Genomic DNA, 25,501 nt, shown 5'->3' on the forward strand with positions numbered 1-25,501 from the left:
AGCAGTGTACAGCTCTTGGGATATAACATCTACCCTTAGAAGTACCCAGCACATACTCATCTATGACTCCTCTTCATAACAGGAGGTATACATTATGTTTCTGCAGTAGCAAGTAGGGGAGGCTCGTTAAAAGCACTGGCATTGAATGAGCACCGGACCTTCCAAGTCGTTAGCAAGACTGAGATATGCAGCAAGCAAGCACGGTGGCTCTTAAAAAGTACCTTGTGTCATTTAAAGAGCCAAACAAACTACTTACCATCCTGAGAAGGCAGTATCATGTGGACAGGAAGAGTACAGACTTTTGAATCAGACTTGGTTTGATTCTTGTACTCCACCACTTACTATCTGAGTGAACTTGAGCCTCCTTTCCCTTGTCTGTAAAAGCGAGGAGGGGGTACTAATTGAATAAGGGTTGAATTTTGCCCCCTGGCCCCAAAGTCCTAACCCCAGTACCTCAGAATGTGACCTCAGATGTAAATAGGATCTTTGCAAATATAGTCACATGAAGATGAGGTCATTGGGATGGGCCCTGATCCAATATGACTGGAGTCCTTATAAAAAGAGGAAATGTGGACACAGACACACACAGGAGGAAGATAGTGTGAAGAGACAGAGAGAATACCACGCAAAGACAGGGGATTGAAATAATGACTCTATAAGCCAAAGAAGTCCAGGACTGCTGGCAAACCATGAGGACGTAGGAAGGGGAATGGGAGGACCCTTCCTCTGGAGTTTCCAGAGATTGCACGGCCCTGCCATCATCTTCATTCCAGACTTCCAGTTTCCAGAATTGTACAATTGTACAATCATCAATTACCACACTGTTTGTGGTACTTTGTTACAGACAGTAGCCTTAGAAATGAATACATTGTAAATATTAAAAGCAATTCCTTATGTAAAGCATATTGTAGAACCTCAATCAATCCAAGTTCTCTTTTCAAAGAGAAAGATTTGTACATTGGTATGCAGACAAACATGCCTCACTTTCTCCCTTGAGCTCCACTATGATCTGGCCACATGGCAGATGAATCTTTGAGTCTGCTTAAATTCTACAGAGTAGTGCCAGAAATTCTCTGGTTTCCTGAGGGATCTCTGGGTTAGGACTGAGCCAAAATTCCTAGATCTGAATTAGAACAGAAGAAACTCCTGACTGGAACACAAACTGCCATTTATTGAGAAGAGCTGAGATGCTTTCCTCTAAGGGACACTGTGACACAGTGTCAGGCCTAGCCTGGGGCCTGTCCACACTCACCTGCAGGTTTGTCCCTGGTCAAGGTTCTGGGACTCTGTAACCCTCTAAGGAGTATCTGCTTTGAGAGGCGGTTTGACACAGTAGCTGAGAGTGGACTCTGGAGTTCAACTGCTTGTGTTTGATCCCAGCTCTGCTATCTGCTGTGTGTCTTTGGGCAAGTTTCTCTCTAAGCCTGTTTCCTTCTCTGAAAAATGGGCATATTGATAATCATACCCAGCTCATAAGCTTGTGGTGAGGATTCACTGAATTAACCTACTAAAGCTTAAGGATTGCTGTCAAGTTCCCAGGGTGCCTAATATTGTTTCTGCTGTTGCCATTAAGATCAGGTCCCTGCCTGCCCTCCAGTCCTGACAGCTGGCTTTCTAACCCAAAGCCTGAAGCCTTGTCTTAATGGCTTGCTAGAGAACCAGGGCCTGAATCAGACTCTCTCTGCACCCTTCCACCATTGTCAAGGGAGGGAGTGTGGTGTCTATGACCCTTCTGTCTCCCTAAGACATCCCTGATGCTATTCACCTGCCAGGATGTCTGAATGCTTCGAACTCTCTACCCCTGTGCTCACCCCCTCATGGTGTCATCTTACGACACTCTGTGTTAACTCCTCCAATGGCAGGAAATGATTGGGCTGTCACCTGCTCCTGCTAACTGGAATGGACTTGCTTCACATCTCAGCAGCTGGACAGTCCCTAAAAAATCTGCCCAGACAAGCAGGCTGCAATGCCTCCTATGTACTCTAGCTTCCTGCAGTTAAAGGAGCCCTGTCTAACCATGAGACTGGATGTTTCCACACCCCACCAAAATGGAGTTTGCCTGTTTCAACCACAAAGCTGCCAAAACATTACAAATAGTGGGGACTAGATGGGCACTTGACAGTCTCTAGTTAATAATGGCAAACCCATCACTCAATGGCATTGTATTTAATTTACTAAACCATAAGATTAAGCAGAATGGGAAATTCAACATTTGGAAGACTTTATAAAAGATTCATTTTGCAACATTCATTCTCTCTAACTGCCTCAATGGGTGGTATTAATATTTAGAAAAAACATCAATAGAAAAATATAAAGTCAAAAAAGTTTAGGTCCCTCCTTTCCCTATGATGACTTCATAAGGTATTACTTAAGTTCTACAAAATAAGCAGCTGCAAGGGCAACTGAGCTACAGGAACGCTTAGGGAGCAAGACTTGTTATAAGTGAAGGTTTGTCAAGTACTAATTATGTTCCTAACTATGCTAAATGCTTGATACACATATATAACTGAATCATCATCATAAACTTATAAATTAGGTACTAGTCTTTTTTCTTACAGATAAAGAAACTGAGACACAAAAGAGGTTGAATAACTTGACCGAGATTCGAAATCTATTGTAGGTGAGATTTTAACCTAGACCAAAGTCCAGACCCTGCACACTAAGACATAAAACTCTTCTACACTCTTTCTTCCTTTTCCAGTTGATTTTGGCTGCTACAGCATGACAGTGTCCAACTAAGCATGCTCCTTCTAAACACATTCAGTGACATTTGCTTGTGAGAGCCACAGCCAGCAAACACTACCCTCATTGTCTCCAGCACAATGCAAAGTCACCATGGCCCGCAGCGAGTTCCTTTTCAAATTCATTAACTAACCTTGGTAGAGGCTGGGATGGGGCAAACACTAAAACTGGTTCTCCCAGCCAGCAGCCAGCTTGGACAGGGGCAGAATGTGATTGGGACTTGCCTTAGCATTAGAGGCGATGGTTCACCTCAAGATGAGATAGGCTCTGAAAAGTGATCCTTGGAGATTTCAAATATGTTGATGAAAATGGGAGTGGTGGAGGAAATGGTGAAAATTTTTAAGAATTGCAGGCAGGAAATTAGTGGCAAAAGCTACTCTCCACCCTCTGCCCCCAAATCAGAGAAAATGGATTTAGGAAGTTGTGCCTCAACCCCATTCCTGTTTCCTCCCCATAAATCTACCCCCTAAGTAATCCTCAGGGAATTGGAGTGGTTGCTTTCTCCCTGGCAATAACGGGAATTCCAACTACAGGACAATTAGAATACACCCAGAACTGCCAGTAAAATGTTTCAATGACTTGACTTGATTGGTTTTATAAAACAAGTGAAAGAAATCAGAGACAGTCCAAGATCCTCGCCAAGACGTGAAGTCTCTTTAAGAAGTAGACTGCAGGGAACCGTGTGGGCTCCGGATCTCTGGTGCTTCCTCCAATGTGCTGCTTTTAACTAATGCCATCTGCGCGGGGCCCTGTGGTCTCAGGAACACCAGCTCGTGACACAGACTTGAGATTTAGTCGCCACTTCCCTGAATATTTGTTCTATGTTTTTGAGAGGATCCACTGTTTTTTCTGAGCCTCAGTTTCCCCATTTGACACTTTCAGGTGATACTGTGTTTCTACCTGTTTCAGTCATAGGTAAAATTTGAGGTCTTAGAGGGCAGCCAAACACTTAGAAATGCGATGGATTTTTCCCTTCCCCACTTTACACTTCTAGGTTGCTGTTTGAAGCCTCAGCATAAATTATCTCTGCTCTTATTGACTCCCTATTGCAAATGGGGGTGTGTGTGAGCGTGCGCACGTGTATTTGTGAATGCGCGTGCCCAGCATGTCTGTCTCCTTTTCATTCTTTCTTTGTTCTTTCCCAAGGCTTCTGTGAGAGTAGCAAATAGAATGGAATGTCCTTGTCCAGCCTGCTCCCCCCGCCGTTAGGATGAGGGATGGACCACTTCTTACCGCCACCTTCTTTCATGCCCCCTCCCCCATCCTCATCAGTGCAGTTGATGAAATGAAAGCTGAGGAAGAGTGATTCGATTATTGCCTGACCTTTGCCGGTGCTGGAAAGTGTGTAGATCCACGTGCTTTCCTCCAGTCCCCCTTGGGGCTTTTCTGGACATGTCCCCATAGGAGCCCTCCTGCGGCTGGGTTAAATCAGCCTCAGTGGGCTGAATGTGGTTCAAAGCCTAAGCGGACCCTCCCGCTAGCCCCCACCCCCACCCTGCTTTATCCCATGTGGCGTTCATTACAAACAACAATTACTGACAGTAATTAGCTGTCCGGAATAACAAGGACGTTGTATTTTGCTCAGCTTTAGTGCAAAGGCGCATGAGCAAATCTTATTGTGTTTCAGCACAATAAAGTACATCTGAAAATCCCCTTTTAGAATTTTGGAAAACATGACCCATGCTACTACTTCTTTATAACATGTAGGAACAATTCCTCTCTTCATTAGGTTGGATTTTCCTTTTGGGTAGAGCACAAACAGGTGGAGAGAAAACTGATGTTTAAGAAAACTGTCACTTTGTCCATAATTTTTTGACAATCCTAGTGCTTGATTGGGAATATTTTATCAGACATCCGCTGTTGGATTTCTTGGATTATACACCTTCAGGTGGTGTTGAAATTGTCAATACTGAAACAAAAGCAACAATTAAATACGAAGCAAGAGAAGAGAAAGGGTGAGAAGTTACTACTCTATTTAAACCACTGGAGGGGTTGGAAAGCCGACTTACCAAAATAGCAGTAACAAAAAAAAATCTGAAAAACAAATTCACCACCAAACAGTTTCTACTGCTCCATTTATTTCAACTAGTGTGGTATTAATAGAACGCCTAACAGCAGGGAGTAGGAAAATAAATGTATTCTCACTCACAAGGGAATGACTAAATGACTCACAAATGCAAAAATAAATAAATGGCTCCCTATGAAAATCTGAAACTATATTACCCCAACTGAAGCAACTAAGCTTTTTAACTGTAACCTAACATGTTAAATTCAATCAGTTTTATTTGAGGCCATAGATAGATCGAGCGATCAATCTCCATTATCCTGGGCTTTTTTTCATCTTCATAGTGCTATTTTTCTTCCTACGAGACATTTCAGTTCATTTCCTTGAGCCTTCTTCAGTTTAATGGCTGATTTTCAGACAAAAAAAAAAAAAAAAATCCCCTTCCTCTAGAGGGAATGGAGAAAAATAGAGCAATGAAAAAAAAATTTTTTTAAGAAGGGCATGTCTTAATTCTATGTAGTAGAGAGAAGGAGGACACAATGTGAGGAAAAGATAACAGGTAGATAAATAATGTGTATTATAGCTGGTTTCAAATGCTATGTTAAATGTTAACAGGTGCTGCCTCCTGACACTATAAAAAGATCAACTTTTTCTCTCCTTTATAATTTGTGAACAGGTAGGCCCTGAGGACCAGAATGAGGTCATGCCAATTAACTCAATCACTCTGATTCCTGCAATCAGAGTGATAATGACATCCTTAGCAACCATCCTATCACTATGGCACCAGCCCACTGCTGTAAAACCCCTCTTCATCTACACTGGTTGTAGGTTGGGTGCCAAAGCTGTGATCCTAAAATACACAGGCTGAGAATTTACGGTAAACCTTCCCCACCACCCCACCTCATCCAGGGGCATGACATCTTTCCTCTCTCAAAAGAGGTGCAGTGAGAAAATAAAATTTTTATTGGCTTCAAAAGTTAAGTTTTGGGGCTTTCCCCAAACCTATATAAATCATTACTTGGCTCTTTGGAATCATCTTCTATTAAGAGAAGCTAATGAGCTTTATCTTTCAACTTTATCCAGCCTGATTACACTGTACATACCTAGTTTCACATAAAAACGATTTGTTACTGGACTGCTTTTATCAATAGACATTAATAGTTACTTCACAGGATGGGAACTGATACTCCGAAGGTAGCAAAACAAAAACCATCAACGACTTCTAGGGCTTTCTTCCCGAGAGTACTTTAAATAATGTTAGTTCCCTAGAGATAGATCAAATATATATAACAAACCAAAGCAGAGCAATCAAGAACATATAGTCCAAAAATATCTAAAAAGTATCTTTGGTGGGCACATTTGCATCAATAAGCTTCTCCGGCTCATAGCGTTTCAGACTGAGCCAACTTTCATTATGCTGAGCCTCTCCTATCTGCCCCTCATTACATTGGATACTTTGGGAAATCCATAAAAATCTAAGACACTTGAGTGTATCCTTATCTTCAAGGAAGCAAAAATCTATATGTTGAGAGAGACAGACATCTGAATAACAACAACACAGATCTAATAGGAAGATAAGTCTTTACGGTGTAGGATCTTCATGGCCATCAACTTCCTTAAAAGACTTTGACAGTATATCTTAAGAAATAATAAAATAAAAGAGAGAGAAGAAGGAAGAAGGTGGGGAGGAAGAAAAGAAGGAAGGAAGGAGCAACCAGTCTAAGAAGCAACCAGAGACCAAAGATCAACCAAACACACCAGCAGTGTCCAAGATAAGGCAGTTGACAGATACTTCAGGGCCTTTGCAGTTGATCCCCTGGAGGGAATCCTCTTTACCCAAATCTTCACATGACTTGTTCATTTTCACACAATTTATCACTTACTATGTACTTTTTCATTGTTTATATCCTTCCCTCTCCTCCCCTCCCAACCAGGAACTCTAAAATAGTGCTAGCACAAGGTAGGTTGTCAACACATTTGCTGAATCAATGAACAAATGAATGAATGACTAGGAATAGTTAATTGCATGGCATGGAAACCGCATATTGGAGGAAAGAGTCTGGTAAGCACAGTGGACAGCACAACTGAAGTTAGGGCTGTGTTCTCAGACAGATTCCCTAAGCACCAATGACAGTGTTGGCAGGTCTGGGACTTCAGAAATGATTTGCAGAGGCCACGTTATCGGTAATGTCAGCAGTTACCATATATTTCTCATTGACAGATATCAATTCTCCCTTTTCCTAATTGATTCCAGTAACATAGATACGCTGAGGGCTGTATACAGCTCACTGATTGCTGGGTAAACATTATTGAAGTGTCAATATTTGCTCTTTTTCCTAGAGCATCATTGTCGAAAAGACTGCAATTCATTTGGGGACATGTCTCTTATACTTAATGCAGAGAGTGCCGATACAAACTAAATCTTCATTGTATTATTCTTTACCCTTGCTCTGGTCACAGGGATGGCTTCACTCACCAGCCATCGTGGCTGTCCTTAGGCAGCTCCGGATATCTCCCCCACTGGATGCTGCTACTGGCGACTGCTACACAGTGTTATTGTCACCTCTTCTGATGAGCCCTGAAAAAGAGAATCCAGAGAGGCTTGGGCTCCTGCTAGTCAAGATTCTTAATCCTTCTCTCCTGGACTACCTTAGATATGGCCACTGGCTTTCCTGTCTGACCACGGGGTCCTCAGCATCTTGGGTTAATCTGAACCAAGTTTTGACCAAAAGTTCCATTGTCATGTGGCTACATTATTTCAAGGATAAACACATATAACAGACTTTGGCACATTCTCTTCCACTGTGGCAAAACAAACATACAGTTCCTTTTTTGGTTTGTTTTTGCCTTAGAGAGAAGGGACTTTGCCTTGGCAGAGTCAGTGACCTGAGGCTAGGTCCCCATTACTCATATGAAGGTGATTTTTCCCACACTCATTTCCAGTTGCAAACAGAGCCATGTTCCAGTGCTTTCTGTCTTCTGGGAAAATTCCTGTAGCTAGCTTCCCTTGGAGCATGCGCCCTGCTGCCTCATTAAATTAGTGTGTGCTATTCTAGCCCTGAGCAGACCTGTTTTCAGAGTTACTTTCCTCCCACTCCCACTGGGCGAGAATTCCAGACTTAGAATCAGAATAGACCAAATCACTGTTACATACATAGGGGTTTCCAAGACATTTTGTGAGCAGGGTCTTTGTTTCTGATGACCCCAGAAACAGAGGTGTTTTAATTTCTTGATATCTAAGTTGAAGATATTGATAAACCGCTTCACTCCTTCCAGCCATGTTAATGGCAATTGAGGTGCTTCTGAAAACAAAGAAAACCTGTGATGATCACAAAAATATAATCTGATATGATGTGCTAGGCAGTGATATTTCTGATTAGTCATCACTAGGCCACCTAGATTTTCAGTTTACTTCTAATTGTGTTTCAGATAATGCTATTCCCAGTTAGGCAGATGATCATTGTAATTTCTGGTAATGAAATGGCTAGGGAGCCCTTTCCGTACTGGGAAGAGAGCCAGAGCCCGGCACTTTATAAGAAACAAGTGTTATGGTCTAGGACAGACAGATGAAGCCAAGGTGCTGTTGAACATTACAGCATGTATCAGATTGATTCTCTCTCTCTCATACTTAGGATTGATTTATTTTCAAATGAACATTCCTCAGCTTGAAAGGAAACTCTGCAGAAAGCAAAGACACTAATATTTTTTTCTCTCCCCTTTGTACCATTTAACGTGCCAAAGAATCACTGTTGGCCTTCCATGATGGCTAAGCCATTTTCTCTCACCATGGATAATAGTGGTTTGGTCCATAAGTTACACAGCTGGCATCAATAAATAATAATGGATCTTTTTGGTGAGTTATTAAAATGATTGTGGGTAAGAACTCTCTAGTTGAAAAAGGAGAAAAGAAGAAGAAGGAAGAGGAGGAGGAGAAGGAGGAGGTAGAAGGAGAAGAAGCAGAAGAAGAAGAACAAGAAGAAAAAGAAGAAGAAGAAGAAGAAGAAGAAGAAGAAGAAGAAGAAGAAGAAGAAGAAGAAGAAGAAGAAGAAGCAGCAGCAGCAGCAGCAGCAGCAGAAGCAGTTTCCCAAAAAGTATAGGATTGTCAGCACTTCTTTTCCATGTTTCTTATCATTTTACACTCAAGTACCTTTATAACAAAATAATCACCTGGTTTGAACTTCTGGATCTTTACATCTTCTAGCTAAATGCCAAAACCCTGAATCTAAATGGCTCCTCTTGAATATATCAAGTAGTTCTTTATTCAATTTCATAGGCATGAAGAGATCATTCTCCTTCAAGGTTGAAATCTATCTCTGTTGAGTCTGTACACATTGATGGCTCTACAATTTGTTCCCAAGGCTTCTTTGTCAACAGGCTACTGGCTAGGTTCAGTCAATGGGAGGCATCAAAGGGCAGGAGGAAGGGAGAACCCAGCATAAGTTCTCTTTCCACTTCAGGTCACGGTTCACAGTAGTGATTCTATCTTCTCTATGGTTGAAGCTGCCCTCCCGCAGCCTCTTTCTCTGAGGTTCCAGCTCCTACCAGGTAGTCCCTAGCGTCTGATTTCCGTAACATCACCTTTTCCCTGCAATTCTTCAGTCCCAAGGGTGGCAGCAGCTTCCTGTTAATCTCTGAGTTGCTTCACCATTTCCTGTTTGGTTTCTCATCTCTTCTGTAGCCTGCATAATTAGGTCGTGTATTTAATTCCCTCTGTCTAAAATACTTAGAGGAGTTACTGTTTTCCTCATTTGATTCTATCACAGCCCATTCCGTTTGTTTTTGGGAATCTTCTTTGGACACCGTTACAGATACAGATTAAACCATCATTCAGATTTCAGGTCATCTCACTAATAATTAAAATTAACAATAAGGGCAAAACAGTAACAGTAGCACTTCTCCCTACTCAACCATAGCTTCTGATGTCCTTACATACAGCCCATGTTATGCTAAGCAGGTTACTCACATTAGCTTGCCTAATGCTCTCAAAACATTCTGAAGTAAGTGTTATTATTATCAAGCTCATTTTACAAATAAGGAGACTGAGGCTGAGAGGGTTTAAGTAACTTGACCATGTGAAGATAGATAACAAGTGTCAAAACATTGTTTAGATGCCGGGCGCGGTGGCTCACGCCTGTAATCCCAGCACTTTGGGAGGCCGAGGCGGGCGGATCACAACGTCAGGAGATCGAGACCACGGTGAAACCCCGTCTCTACTAAAAATACAAAAAATTAGCCGGGCGCGGTTGTGGGCGCCTGTAGTCCCAGCTACTTGGGAGGCTGAGGCAGGAGAATGGCGTGAACCCGGGAGGCGGAGCTTGCAGTGAGCCGAGATGGCGCCACTGCACTCCAGCCTGGGCGACAGAGCGAGACTCCGTCTCAAAAAAAAAAAAAAAAAAAGAAAACATTGTTTAGAAAGTATGTTCATTTCATGCCCCTAGTTTTTAATCCACTGGTCATACTGGCTCTGAACATTTTGATAACAACCAACTTCATATTGTAAGGCACAGTAACTCCTGAGTGTGGTCACTGAGGAGTCCAAGCAATGTGCCTTTCAATAGCCTTGCCCACTCTCTACCTTAACCTTTGGGGGTTACTTCCTCTGATTGGAAGCGTTAAAGTGGATGCATGTCTTAAGGACACAAGGGGAAAAAGAAATGTCCAGAGCTGAAAACAACCTTTTTTTTTTTTTTTTTTTGAGACGGAGTCTGGCTCTGTCGCCCAGGCTGTAGTGCAGTGGCGCGATCTCTGCTCACTGCAAGCTCTGCCTCCCGGGTTCACGCCATTCTTCTGCCTCAGCCTCCCGTAGCTGAGACTACAGGCGCCCGCCACCTCGCCCGGCTAGTTTTTTTGTATTTTTAGTAGAGACAGAATTTTACGGTGTTAGCCAGGATGGTCTCCATTTCCTGACCTCGTGATCCGCCCGCCTCAGCTTCCCAAAGTGCTGGGATTACTGCGCGCCCGGCCGAGGACAACTATTAATGTCTGACAGGGTGCTTGTGAGGGATGAGAAAACCGCCATGTACTCAGGAGGACGGGCTGGGCGCCTGCGGATGCCTGCAGGCCTCTCATTCTCTGAGCTCCCTGCAGGCCTGGGATGCTGAGAATTACAGTTTCTGGAGCAGGTGTGCTCAGGCTCTGATCTTTTCTTACCCAAGGGCTAAGAGATAAGCTGCGGAGAAAAATTAATAAGAGTGAAGGAAGGAACAGTCTTAAGAGGAGGAGGGGAGCCTTCTGCTAACAAAGGGAGATTGTCTAGACACATGCTCCATCCTTTCTGCTGTTTTTTTCCCTCCTTTTTCTCTCCATTTTTTCCCTAAGCTTTGTTTTCAGACTGATTTGCCTTGCACATTCTTTTCTTAGCCTTTCTCCTTCCATGTCTAAATATGGTGGTGGGGGGCGGGGGTCAGGAATAAGAACCAAATTAGCTAAACATTTTACCTTTGGGACTGAGTGATAAAAATATCAGCCCAGTTTCAACTCTCTGAATCATTTCAATAGTATTAGAAGCATGCAGAGGAGCTCCACAGGAGGCGGAGCTGGGAAGAGAGGGGTTAAGACTGTCACTCTGTATTAGAACTTGATTTATGGCATGGATCAAGTTCATGTTTCTCTCAGGATCTGGTTTTGAGCAAAAAAAATGACAGTCTGCCAGGTATGGAGTCCAAAATGGTCACGCAGTGTATTAACATGCCACCCTGGCCTCCAGGAAATAGGCATAAGCAAGAACCTGCAAGCCCACAGCTTGCTTTGAAGTGTGCAAAACATATTTGGTCCTTCAGCCCAAGGGTGTCTTCAGAAATAAGAACGGTCAACTTTCTATGATCCAGGGGCAGCTTACCCAGTTTGTGCTTGATGAAAATCCTTTGATTTTCCTGTTTTCTTTTTCTAGCTACTTGTCTTCGATACTCCTCCCAAAGAGGTAGCAATTAAGAATACTAGCAGATTAGCCAATTACTGCTTGTATCTAAACAACACTGATACTGTTTGTTTAGCTCCCTTTTTATCTTATTTTGAGTGCACAAAATGCTATTTTAGAATTTCAAAAAAGCAGGAGATATAGTGAACCTTCCAATTAAATTCACATTTAGATCTCTGTGTCTAACAGATACCATGTTTTCAATTTGACGATTGGAAGGGAAAAAAAGAAATATATTCTTGTTTACCTTCTTGTACAAACTGGTGAATAATCCGTGTGTGTTAGCCCTTGAGGAGCCACATGCACACCACATCTCTTTACACCCCAAACCAGCAAATCATGCAATGATTTAACACTGCAATCATAAGAGCTATCAAAAATGCATTTTTTTTATGAAAAAGGGGCATTTTCATGTAACTGCAATGATGGTGTGACACACAAAAAGCAAACAAATGCAAAGGTAAGTCCTACAAAAGATAAGTGCCTGGTAGTTTAATTATTATTAAAAAGAAAATGAGAGATAGCAGATGGAGAAAATGGAAGACATGTAAGTGTGGTCTGAAAGACAAAGGAAAGGGGAATAAACGGTATCTTAACATTGCGATGTTCACCTCAGCAGCAATTATCACTGGTAAATTCTGCCCTGACAAGGGGAGACATGGGTTGATATAAAAGGGCTTTTTCATTTTTACTTCCTAGAGTTTGTGAATAACTGGCTTCCCAGGTGACAATTACTCTGCTTCTTCCAAACACAATTCCCTACCCCCTTTGACCCCTTGCAGCACAAACACTTCAGAAATAAAAACCCCACTGGGCCCTCTGGTGCTCTTCTTTCTCTGAATTTCAAGTCTGGCCTTGATGGTCTGGATTTTGGAAGATGGAAATAGGAAGAGAAAGGCTGCATTTAAGAGAAAATCTCCTTTTCACAATTGGGCGGCTCTCCAATATCACCTGGAATTAAAATATATTTCCCTGCCACCCTGCTCCGTGAGACTGTCAGTCAAAGACCCAGACAAAGGACCACATGTTTTCTAAATCCACTTCCACCTGCTGGAGTACGTGATTGTCAACATTTGAGTGTTCCAGAGGAAAGAAGGAGCTACTCATCTTCAGGAAGGTGCTAGTACACTGACTTTAAGATATCCATGGAGGCAATGGAGGGTATCTACATCTCCTTTCACTTAAAAATCTCTCCCTGGGGTGCCAGAAATCTCACTAGGATGTGTCTATAGCATTGGGGTGAAGCAATGGACCATATTTGTACTTGGTAACATCCTAAGAAGATATGTTCTCAGAAAGATGGGGCTAAATGTCATGTGCGTCTGTGTGAAGAGACCACCAAACAGGTTTTGTGTGAGCAACATGGCTGTTTATTTCACCTGGGTGCAGGCGGGCTGAGTCCGAAAAGAGTCAGCAAAGGGAGATAAGGGTGGGGCCGTTTCATAGGATTTGGGTAGGTAAAGGAAAATTACAGTCAAAGGGGGGTTGTTCTCTGGCGGGCAGGAGTGGGGGTCACAAGGTGCTCAGTGGGGGAGCTTTTTGAGCCAGGAGGAGCCAGGAAAAGGAATTTCACAAGATAATATCATCGCTTAAGGCAAGGACCGGCCATTTTCACTTCTTTTGTGGTGGAATGTCATCAGTTAAGGCGAGGCAGGGCATTTGCACTTCTTTTGTGATTCTTCAGTTACTTCAGGCCATCTGGGCATATACGTGCAAGTCACAGGGGATACGATGGCTTGGCTTGGGCTCAGAGGCCTGACATTCCTGCCTTCTTATATTAATAAGAAAAATAAAGTAAAATAAAATAAAATAGTGTGAAGTGTTGGGGCAGCAAAAATTTTTGGGGGGTGGTATGGAGAGAGAATGGGCGATGTTTCTAAGGACTGCTTCAAGCGGGATTGGAGCGGCATGGGAACCTAGAGTGGGAGAGATTAAGCTGAAGGAAGATGTTGTGGTAAGGGGTGATATTGTGGGGTCAGTAGAAGACTCGGGCAAGTGAGTAAAGTCAATTTGCCAGTCCTGGGTAGGGGCAAATCCTCTAGCTTGATGTGTAGGAAAGGGAGGGGGCCTGAACAATCCCTGAGGGGTAGTAGAATAGCAGATGGAACACTGAGAAGTGGTCTCCTTGAGGATAGATTTCCATGATGGAAAGGAAATGAGAGGTTCTAAGAGACGGGCTAGCGGCTTGTAAGCTACATGGAAGAGGTTATGAAATGATGACAGAATAGAATGGGCCTGTGAGGCTGCAAGGAGATATTTTCCTTGGTCTAAGAACCATTTGCCTTGTATGGGAAGAGATTGATAGGTGGAAGTTTCAGCGGGGGAATAGGTGGGAGTGGCCGATGTGAAGGAGGAAAACTGCCTTGAGGGATAGAAGTTGGAACGCTAGCTGCTTTTTAGCTAACTTATCAGCATAAGCATTGTCCTGAGCGATGGTTGGGGGAAGAAAATAGATTTTGGAAGTTATGAGAACTGTAGAGAGTTGAGCCTAGTTTGTGATTTTTAGGGCCTCTAACAGTATTAAAGCAGTGGCAGCCACGACATGAAGGCTAGGCTAAAACAGTAAGGTCAAGTTGTTTGGACAGAAAGGCTACAGGACGCGGTCCCAGCTCTTGTGTAAGAATTCTGACTGCACTAACCATGCCTAGCAAGGAAAGGAGTTGTTGTTTTGTAGAAGAGATTGGAGTTTGGGAGATTAGCCGGACAGGATCAGCAGGGAGAGTAAGTGTGTATTTATGAGAATTATGCTGAGATAGGTAACAGATGAGGAAGAAATTTGGGCTTGACTGAAGTAATGGGGGCTGTCTGTGAAGCCTTGCAGCAGTACAGCCTAGGTAATTTACTGAGCCTGATGGGTGTCAGGGTCAGTCTAAGTGAAAGCGATGAGAGGCTGGGATGAAGGGTGTAAAGGAATAGTAAAGAAAGCATGTTTGAGATCCAGAACAGAATACTGGGTTGTGGAGGGAGGTATTGAGGATAGGAGAGGATATGGGTTTGGCACCACGGGGTGGATAGGCAAGACAATATGGTTGATAAGGTGCAGATCTTGAACTAACCTGTAAGCCTTGTCTGGTTTTAGGACAGGTAAAATGGGGGAACTGTAAGGGGAGTTTACAGGCTTTAAAAGGCCATGTTGTAGCAGGCGAGTGATAATAGGCTTTAATCCTTTTAAAGCTGCTGCGGGATGGGATATTGGCGTTGAGTGGGGTTAAGGGTGATTAGGTTTTAATGAGATGGTAAGGGGTGCATGATCAGTCACCAAGGAGAGGTATCCTGTGTTTATGGGTTTTATTTAATGTCGGGAGCGGACTGGGTAATAAAACAAAATGTATATTGAGAATAAGATGGCCTTCTGACCTTTCAGGGTCTTGGGCTGAAAAGCGTCTCAGGGTTGCTGCTAAACGGGCTACGAACTGGGCTGTTTTTCATATTTGATGAAAAAGAGCCTAAACGCTAACTGATTTGGGAGAGGTCGGATAAAGAAAAAGGAACATTAACCTTGACTATGCCTTTAGCTCTAGCCACTTTTTTAAGAGGAAATTTCTGGGCAGGTGGGGGAGGGCTAGTCGTGGAAGGAAACTGTAAACCAGAAACTGTAAGCCAGAGCAGGTGTGAGGAGGGGAGGTGAGAAAAGGATTACAGGGTGGGGGAGCAGAGGCTGAGGAAAAATTGGGACCTAGCTCGGCCTGGTGAGGACGGGGGAGGTCAGATGGGTCTGTAGAAAGGAAGATTAGAAAGACTCAGCCACGCTTGGGGTTGGGGCTAAGGGGACAGGCGGGAGGGAAAGAAGGAAGATTTGGGATGAGTTGCATTGGGAACAGAGACTAGGGAGGGACCGATGTGTAAAAGAATGCCTGAACGTCAGGCACCTCAGACCATTTGCCCATTTTATGACAATTATTTAGATCTTGTAGGATGGAAAAATCTAAAGTGCCATTTTCTGGTTATTTAGAGCCATTGTCAAGTTTGTATTGGGACCGAGCGGTGTTGCAGAAGAAAATAAGGTGTTTTAGGTTTTAGGTCAGGTGTGAGTTGAAGAGGTTTTCAGTTCTTGAGAACACAGGCTAAGGGAGAAGAAGGAGGAATGGAGGGTGGAAGGTGCCCATAGTGAAGGAGGCAAGCCCAGAGAAAAGAGAGTAGAGATACGGAGAGAAGGAGTTTGGCGGTTCTTGCCCTCCAGAGAAGCGGGAAAGGGATCGGGGCGTGGAACTAAGGGATTGGGGCACAAAAATAAGAGGTCAGGGTGCAAAAATAAGAGGGGGCACAACAAATAAGAGGTCGGGGTACTTGCCCCTCCCACAGAAAAGCAGAGAAGGGGTAGAAACAGAGAGAAGGGGTGGGGGTGCTTGCCCCTCCCCCAGAAAAGCGGGACTTGCCGCTTAGGGTGAAGGACGAAGGCAGGCGTCCCTGTAGCATGGTCAGACACCCGTGAAACATGGGTGAGTAATCAGAGAGGCCTCCCTGCAATGACTAAACACCAAGGGAAGGCTGCCTTCCCCAGTCCGTGACCGGCGCCAGCGTTTTGGGTTCCACGGATAAAACATGTCTCCTTTGTCTCTACCAGAAAATGAAAGGAATTGAAATTAAGAGAAGGGAGAGATTGAAGGGTGGTGCCAAGATTGAAAGGAGAAAGAGGTTAAGAGATAGAAAGGTTGAAGAACAGAGTAAAAAGGGGGCCGCTTACCCGATTTAAAATTGGTGAGATGTTCCTTGGGCTGTTGGGTCTGAGGACTAGAGGTCATAGCTGGATCTTTCTCACAGAGCAAAGAGCAGGAGGACAGGGGATTGATCTCCCAAGGGAGGTCCCCTGATCCGCGTCACGGCACCAAAATGTCATGCGCGTCAGTGTGAAGAGACCACCAAACAGCTTTGTGTGAGCACCATGGCTGTTTGTTTCACCTGGGTGCAGGAGGGCTGAGTCCGAAAAGAGAGTCAGCAAAGGGAGATAAGGGTGGGGCCGTTTTATAAGATTTGGGTAGGTAAAGGAAAATTACAGTCAAAGGGGGGTTGTTCTCTGACGGGCAGGAGTGGGGGTCACAAGGTGCTCAGTGGGGGAGCTTTTTGAGCCAGGAGGAGCCAGGAAAAGGAATTTCACAAGATAATATCATCGCTTAAGGCAAGGACCGGCCATTTTCACTTCTTTTGTGGTGGAATGTCATCAGTTAAGGCGAGGCAGGGCATTTGCACTTCTTTTGTGATTCTTCAGTTACTTCAGGCCAGCTGGGTGTATACGTGCAAGTCACAGGGGATGCAATGGCTTGGCTTGGGCTCAGAGGCCTGACTCTAAACATTTCTCTTTTCCTAAAGAACTTTTTCCTCTTTTGAGATTCCTGTATCATGGGGGAAGTTGTCATAATCACTGACAAACCCTCTAGCATGAATTAGTTTGTTCAAATTACATTTCTACAAGCACACTTTTATAAAAAAACAAAAGTCAGTTTTTGAAGATGCTAGAAATCTGTTAGGGGAAGGTTGGGCATAACTGCAAAGGTTACGAAAATTATAGGGCAGTGCATTCATGACGAATTATATAAATATAAAATTCTACAGCAGTTTAGAGTAGGGGGAATCATGGAAAGCCTCTAGGAGGAGGTAGGACTTGAACTAGGAAAGATAAAATACAAGTGGAAAAATGTAGTAATCATCCAAAGTTTTGCTACAGTCACCATTGGGACACTTTTCTTTGAGGGGATAACATCATCTGAGCCAATAGTTTTGAAAAATTGATCTGGAAGGCACCAGACCTCTTCTGGAGCTGTCTTCCCTGCGTTCTCAGAGGTTCCCCAGCCCTCAGCCCTGCCATTTATTCTACGAAGAGCAGTAGAGGGGTCTAAAACTCTAATTGGATCCTAATATGACTCCTCATTGGTTTTAGGAGAAAATTTAAACCGACACACCTGGTTTACAAGCAAGGTCTAGCTTCAACTCTCCCCCTCCCCAACACTGAATTTCAGCTATGTTCTCTCTCTTCCTGGTTTTGAACGGTGATTCCTCCCTCCCACCACCAACCTAGTTAGCTTGCGTGCATCTTTCTGTCTTCATGCTACAGATCATTTCTTCCAGAAACCTACTCTGAATCCCCAGACTATATCCCTTTTTTTCTTTTCTTTTCTTTTCTTGTTCTTTTGAGACAGAGTCTCTCTCTTTTCCCAGGCTGGAGTCAGTAGCGCAATCTTAGCTCACTTCAACCTCCACCTCCTGGGTTCAAGTGATTTCCCCCCCTCAGCCTTCTAAGTAGCTGCGATTACAAGCAGGTGCCACCATGCCTGGCTAATTTTTCTATTTTTAGTAGATACAGATTTTCACCATGTTGGCCAGGCTGGTCTTGAACTCCTGAACTCAGGTGATCCACCCACCTCGGCCTCCCAAGATACTGGGATTACAGGCGTGAGCCCACTGCGCCTGGCCCCTAGATCGCTTTCTACTATGTGTCAGCACTGTTCAACCCAGTGAATCTGCTGCTGACAAGTGAGTCACAGTCTCTGCTCTTGGTGGAGTTCCCATTCTGGTTGGACAAGACACAGAATCATCAAGTAAACATAAATATACAGATAATTTCAGATGATGTTAAGGACTGTAATAAAAATAAAACAGAATGGCGGGCCAGGGAACAATGAACAATGAAGGGGACATGTCCTGCTTCCATGAAGTAATAGGGAGTTTGGGGCCTTCCCACATGTTCCTCTTGTACCCTGCACTTCCCCATTAGCAGTAATAACTTAATGTGATAGCAACTTTTTTTTTTTTTTTTTGAGACAGAGTCTTGCTCTGTCACCCAGGCTGGAGTGCAGTGGTGTCATCTCGGCTCACTGCAACCTCCATCTCCTGGGTTCAAGCGATTCTCCTGCCTCAGCCTCCCAAATAGCTGGGACCACAGGTGCATGCCAGCATACCCAGCTAACTTTTTGTAGCAGCCATTTTTTTAAACCTATTTTCTGTGCGAGATTAAAAATGCAGGGTCAAGGTCTATCCATTTCTTTATTTTCCTCTAGTTGTTAACATGGTGCCCAGAATATAGTGCTTGATAAATATTTGTGGAATGAATGAGAGATTAGACAGGAGAAAGACTTGGAATTTGAAGGCCATTATAGTTGTCCAGATAGAGCTCATGAGGGCCTGGGCTAAGATGGCGTGACACTTAGGATAGAAAACAGAGGCTGGATGTGATGAGTGGTATTGTAGAGGAAATAACAGGAGCTGGTGACTAACTGGAAAAGGGAAGGAGATCAGAAGGAGTAAAGGACACCACCTTTAAGTCTTTGAACACAGGTTATAGGGAGGATGGGAGACAACTAATTACTCACTAAAACCCATCTTCTCTGAGACACATGGTCAGATAATATTACCCGGCCTCCTTAGCAATTACACCATGTGACCAAGTTCTAGCCAATGAAATGTGAGCAATATGATGTGCATCACTCCCAGGCCTGGTCTGTGTAAATCTCCACACAGAGTTCTCTGCCCTTTCTCCTCTTGCCATCTGGATGTCAATGCTTGGGACTTCCTCAGAAGCCATGCACTGAAGATGACAGAACTTACCCTCACCCTGATCCCTGAATGGCAGTAAGAGCAGAGCCCACCCTCCCCTCATCCCTGCCCCCTGGAACTACCTTGAGCTATTTCTAGGTCAAGAGATGTCTATAGATCAAGAAATGAATGGAAATAGGAAATTCAGGAGAAAAAGATTAAGAACTAAATTGAGAACACTGACCAATTTAGTTTTAGGAAGTAGAATATGAAGTTTCAAAAATATTCAGTTGAATGTGTCTCAAAGAAAGGTGGAAAAGCTAGTTCAGAGTTTAGAACCAGGCTGGGGACATGATGAATAGAGATGAGGTCATTTGTTTAAAATGGGAGTAAGTGAGGTTAACAAGAGGGAGGGGATAGAGGGAACACATGGGCAGAATCTTTAAAAATCACTGTATTGAAAGATCAGGAAGAGCAGATGCTGCAAGGGACAGAGGAGTGGTCTGAGGAAACCAAAATGGTGGACACTGAGGAACCAGAAACTGAGTGTCCCAAATCCTGGGGCAAGGCCCAGGAGGAAGGGGGCTTGGGTATGATCAGGGAATGTGACACTGCTGGGGCCAGCGGTGGCATCAGGGCCAGTGGTGGCACCCCACTGCCCACCCCAAGATTCTGATTCAAGAGATCTGGAGTGTAGCTAGGACCTGCATCTACTCTGAAACATCCTTAGCACAGTGGGAATAGAAACCAAAGTGTACACTGGTGGCATGACCGGTATATGGAAGCTATCACTGTAGAATCCTTTTTTTCTCCCCCAAAATATTGCAGTAGATCATTAAAAGCTACGTCTTCCATCCTGGCTAACCCGGTGAAACCCCGTCTCTAGTAAAAAAAAAATACAAAAAAATAGCCGGGCGAGGTGGCGAGCGTCCGTAGTCCCAGCTACTCGGGAGGCGGAGGCAGGAGAATGGCGTGAACCCGGGAGGCGGAGCTTGCAGTGAGCCGAGATCCGGCCACTGCACTCCAGGCTGGGCGACAGAGCGAGACTCCGTCTCAAAAAAAAAAAAAAAAAAAAAAAAAAGGAAAAGCTACGTCTTGAGTACATAGGGGGAATCGCAGAGTAAAGAAAAGGCTGTTCTCACCTTGAGTCTTGAGGGTCTTGAGGGTCTTCATTCTACTGAATGAAGCTGTAAGATGGAGAAGGAATAAGGAATGTGAAAGTCTCTGGCAGAGAATTCGGGAAGTAATAGTATGAAGGGCCTGGGTTAGGGATACATCTCTGTTAACAGAGGGACCCTTTTCATAGAAGGGTTCTCTTTCAGTGAAGGAGAACATAACTGCTTTGACTCCAAAAAGGGTAAAGAAAGTGGGAAGGGGTTAAGGTGCCTGGCCTAGGAGCAGATGGCAAAAACCTGGCCCATGAGGACCAGGTTCTCCCTGCAGGCTGCATACTTGCAAGATCTCCCCTCACCCTTTTGTTCTCAGTTTATTTTGAAGCACCTGTTCACTTTTGTCTAGAGTCTTACCTCTCCAGCTCTATGTACTTCTGGTCACCAAATCTTAAGACTATGTTCAGTGTCATTGACTTGGGGCCTGAATGGTGCTTGAGTACACTGAAAAGAGATGACATATAATTATGGGAAAGCCAATATACTGTCTGAAAGAGTAGAAAAGAAAAACCTGTTTTACACTTGTAACATGGTTACTGTGGAGCCTGCTCTGGAAAACAGACTGCATCTCTTGAATTGTAAACTCTCAGGGACCTGAACCCTGGGATAGAAAGGAAAATCTATTTTCCCCTAGCGTAGAGCCTAAAACATAGTAAGATCTCAGAAAATGTTAGCAGCTCTTATTAATATTATTATTAACAATTCTCCCCTGGGGGATAATGTAGTCAGTCCAGAAACGTTATTGCAAACATTAGAGCAAAGGGGTCTTCGATCCTTTACAGCTGAAGTCCACAACTTCCATGGCAGGGATACCTGGGAGGGGGATGAGAAGAGGAGGCAGGATGACCATGCAGCCTCGGCTTTACATTAATGAAGAGGGTCAAATTTATACTTTAATTATTTCACCAAATGAGATGGTATCTTCAGTCTCAGAGATACTCTGACAGTACTGAAAGAAGTCATTCATCACATAACCTTAAACTTGTGTTCCATTTTTGGATCACGCTGCCTATGGTTTCCTAAGCATTAAAATTTTTCATAAATCTTTTAATTATCTTGTGAGATTAAATTGTATTGCAATCTTATCTTCAGTGATATGAGGTTAAATGTAAACACAGGTTATGGGATTCAAAATGTGCTTACCTATTTAAATGATTTTTAAGCCCCATTTTGACTTTTCTTCATTTTTCAATTACGCGAAAGTCCTAATACATCAGAAATGAGGTTGCCTGCCCTCTCTTGACAGATGAGAGTTCCGGCTAGAGATTAGCTAGTGTAGTGATTCTTAACCAGAGGAACATGTCTGATTAATCGATGGAATTTCTGGAAAAACAATGCCCTGCCCACCCCAAGATTCTGATTCAAGAGATCTGGAGTGTAGCTAGGACCTGCATCTACTCTGAAACATCCTTAGATTTTCTGGTCCACAGTTCTGATTAAGATCCACTGATGTGGTCCGGTTGTCTCTCCAGCCTCCCCACCTGGGGCTCCACCCACAGGTTCACAGCCTGCATGTCATTTACAAACATATGCCCTGACTTGGGGCGCCTGGGGCAGGTGCATTTGCACTCTCTCAATATCAGCAAGTGAATCATTTATTTCTTGCCATCCTTATTAAATCAGAGCCCTGAAGCAGGACCATGATGTGGTGCCTCCTAAAAACCATGTGCATCTGGCTTCGGAAAAAATTAAAAAAAAAAAAAAGAGCCAACTTCTCTCACCTACCCCCTTTCTTCCCACCCTCCCTCTCCCTCTCTTGAAATTTGCTGTGGGAGGCACATGTCCCAAAACTTAAATTGCTGATTAACCGGGAAACTTGCTTTATGGATGGGACTTTAGTTCCTATGCCACTTGGCATGGAAATGTGATCGATAAATTAGCCCTTTCTTAGCATAACAGCCCTTCAGTCGTGCACTTTCTGCATCCTAGGACTGTGGGTCTTGCCCTCGGGGCACTCTTCCCAAAGAGGATCTGGAGTCAAATGGTCCTGCTCCTCCCCTCCAGGACACAGAGGACACTGGTACAGCTGTGCCTCTGGTGCTCCAGGAAAAGACTGAGCATTTGTTGACGTGCGGCAGACTCCTGAGGGACGGTACAGGACACAGATGCTGCTTATAAAGGGATTGACCATGTGTCATCTTTGTGCTTCCAGAGGGTCACGGCACATTAGCACTGGGCTTGGTGCCTCTCAGAGGGACAGGGCATTCTAACTTCAGATTTCATTCAAATTCTGGACTTAATATCTGCACATTTGACACTAAATAATATCCTGTCTTATGAAATTGATGATCTTGTCTTCCATTGTTCTATAACTTTATATATGAGCGTGTCTCATCTCCCCCATTGGACTGTAGGTTCCCAGGACAGAATTGTTAAGCTGCCCATCTTTGTGGTTCTACAACCTGGTACACAGTGTGGGTTCAGCGATTTCAGATCAAATAAACAAGAGTTCAGGAAAGTAGCCCAAAACCTAACTTCTAGTTACTGGTGCTATTAATATTAAGTCACATCCAAACATTCATGATCTTTGTCTAGGCTTTGTTACTAACTGTCAGAAAGATAATGGTAATAAAGTAGATCATCATATACATCCCTGTTGTTAAAGGTAGCTCTTTACAAGTAAACAGATCTGGGCTTTGTCGATTATCAGGGAATCATCTACGGACATCATCATGTCAAATTCCCAAAGTCTCTTGAATGTGAGAAATGCCAAGACAAAAGACAAGAATAATAGTGAGTGACAAATGAGGTGTATAGCTTTGGACTCTTCTTATTTGAGGTCCAGGTTAGGCGTAAGTAGATATTAATAGTATGGCAATTGCTGAGAGCCTGAGGGACTATGCACCCTGATACAAAACTGGTTGGAATGCAAACCAGTATCATCTGGTGTAAACAGGATTTACGTACTTATTTAATTCATCAACTCTTTTACATTTTTTAGCAAAGGAAAGTTATAATTCATTGTAACTTTTTTCAACTTTCATTTTAAGTTCAGAGATACATGTGCCAGTTTGTCATATAGATGAACTCATGTCATGGGGCTGTCCTTTGCAGGAACATGGATGGAGCTGGAGGCTGTTATCCTTAGCAAACTAACAAAGGAACAGAAAAGCAAATACAGCAAGTTCTCACTTATAAGTGGGAGCTAAATGATGAGAACACATGGACACAGAGAGGGGAACAACACACACTGGGACGTACTAGAGGGTGGAGGGTGGGAAGAGGGAGAGGATCGGGAAAAATAACTCATGGGTACTAGGCTTAATTCCTGGGTGATAAAATAATCTGTACAATTCTTTTCACTAATTAGTTAATTTTAAATTGACAAAATTTGTATATATCTATCTTGTACAACATGCTGTTTTGAAATGTGTATACGTTGTAGAATGGCTACATTGAGCGAATTAACGTGCAATCCATCAATTCTGCTTCTAGGAATTCAGACTGAGGAAGTTAACCTAACAAGTGTGCAAAGATATTCATTAAGGAAATTCATGAAAATATTGGAAACAACACAAATGTGCAATACTGGGGGATTGTTAAGTAATTTATGATATGGCCATACAATGCAATATTATGCAGCTGTCAAAAAGGTGAAGGTAGGTTTTTAATACTGTATTTCATCATTTATAAAATGCTTTTTTATTCTTTTAGCATCTCTGAAATAAGGACATGTCTTTTAGTCAAAGGAGTCTGCCACTTATAATCAGCAGCAACTTTTTCCTTCTTAATGGGCACATAATCTTACAATTACAGGTATTTTTGATTCAATGAAGTATGGCATATTGATGTGGAAATATGACCACTACACATGAAGTTAAAAAAGAATCTATATAATATTCCGTAGATAACATCACATTTATGTCAGTATATATGTCAATTTCTGGAAACAGATGCATCAAATTCTTGATTGTGATTGTCTCTTGGTAGGATTATAAAAGCTCTAACTTTCTCTGTATTTTTTTCTAAACAATTTATAACACTCATGTATTATCAGGAAAAATAAAGGTATTTTTAAATAAGTGAGTTGCTTTGTCTTTTTCTTTCCACCCCCTGCGAGGCTGTTACTCAGAGTAAGAACAATTCCAGGACTCACTGCCCATAGAAGACTCAGGAGAGCAAAGTGTTGCCTTTCTCACCCCCGACCATCGTCAGCAACGTGGTCACAGCTGCAAGTCTGTGGTTCTTGACTTCCAAATCCCAAACTCAGACATCTTTTTGTGAAGTACACTTGCATAGCTGAGCTCCTGGATGACCTATTTTCAGTTTAGCCCAGCAGGATTTATGCCACGCTGTCTTAGGATGAGGGCAAGGAGACACGTTAGGGAACTCTGCTTGGTGAGGGACCAGAGAGGAAAGAGACAAAGTAATTGAGGAGAGAAGCTACCTATTCTGATAATGGAAGAATAAAGGATGGAGAATAATGATAAGGCATTCCGAAGCTAAGTTTGCCATTTATCTTCTAACTCAACAACCTCATATGTTTGCAAAGGTGTGACTGTCAGGATAATACTACCTCCACCAGGACTGCAGTGTTGAACATTAAATGCTCAAAAGGAGAATTCAGAATATGAGAGTGATCATTTAAAAGTACTAGAGCTTTTTTTAAAAAGCATTTAATTATATTACATTATTTAAACAACCATAATTAGATGATAACCATAGTCATTTAAATTTATTTAATGTGTGATTTTAAAATTCCTAAGCATTGTGCTAAGTATAATGTTATTATCAATTAAATTAGCATTCTTACTACTTTTGCTCTCAATAACTTTTCAGCCTTCCACTGCTATTATCTGAAATTTTATAGTAGCACCTTATCTGTAAAGGATCAGTGTGGCTATCCCATCTGTTCTATTAATAATTTTTTAATTAAATGAGATGACAGCTATCCCTTCTTGTCCTCACTACCTTGTCACTATCGTTCTTTCCAAAGCAATTTTTTTTCTGGTCTTTCTCATTTTTGCTCCTTTTTTTCCCCCATAGATAAGCTTAGCTCCTGGTGTCTTTCACAAATGAATGTGGAATTTCTTCTCTGATCCTCACGCCGCCTACCCCAATCTGTTCTCTCTCTGTCGTCTTGATTTCAGTACCGTATTCATTTCTCCCTTTCAGATTTTCTTACTTCTCTCCATCTCTCGTCTTTAGTCCTTTCAATTGTCTTGGGGTTCCATTCTTTTGAGTTCCCACTTTTTCCCCAAA

The 25,501-nt window shown here is 43.0% G+C and overlaps 1 long non-coding RNA gene across 26 annotated transcripts in view; it reads right to left on the reverse strand.

Moving 5' to 3' along the window:
• Window positions 1–16,870, reverse strand: part of LOC102138880 (uncharacterized) — a 205,519-nt gene extending 188,649 nt beyond the window's left edge. For 4 of the 26 annotated variants that reach the window (XR_010580058.1, XR_010580060.1, XR_010580057.1 and 1 more), the window contains exons 1-2: window positions 16,348–16,803; window positions 7,224–7,325 (exon numbers count right to left, since the gene is read on the reverse strand). This is a non-coding gene — a long non-coding RNA (uncharacterized lncRNA). Of the gene's footprint in view, window positions 1–4,393; window positions 4,652–7,223; window positions 7,326–7,901; window positions 8,050–8,914; window positions 9,924–16,347 lie in introns of those variants that run through there. The other 22 variants (XR_012421419.1, XR_012421423.1, XR_012421414.1 and 19 more) reach the window with 21 other exon arrangements.
• Window positions 16,871–25,501: the final 8,631 nt, after the last annotated feature.

Source organism: Macaca fascicularis, chromosome 12 (genome assembly GCF_037993035.2).
Source record: "Macaca fascicularis isolate 582-1 chromosome 12, T2T-MFA8v1.1".
NCBI lineage: Eukaryota > Metazoa > Chordata > Mammalia > Primates > Cercopithecidae > Macaca > Macaca fascicularis.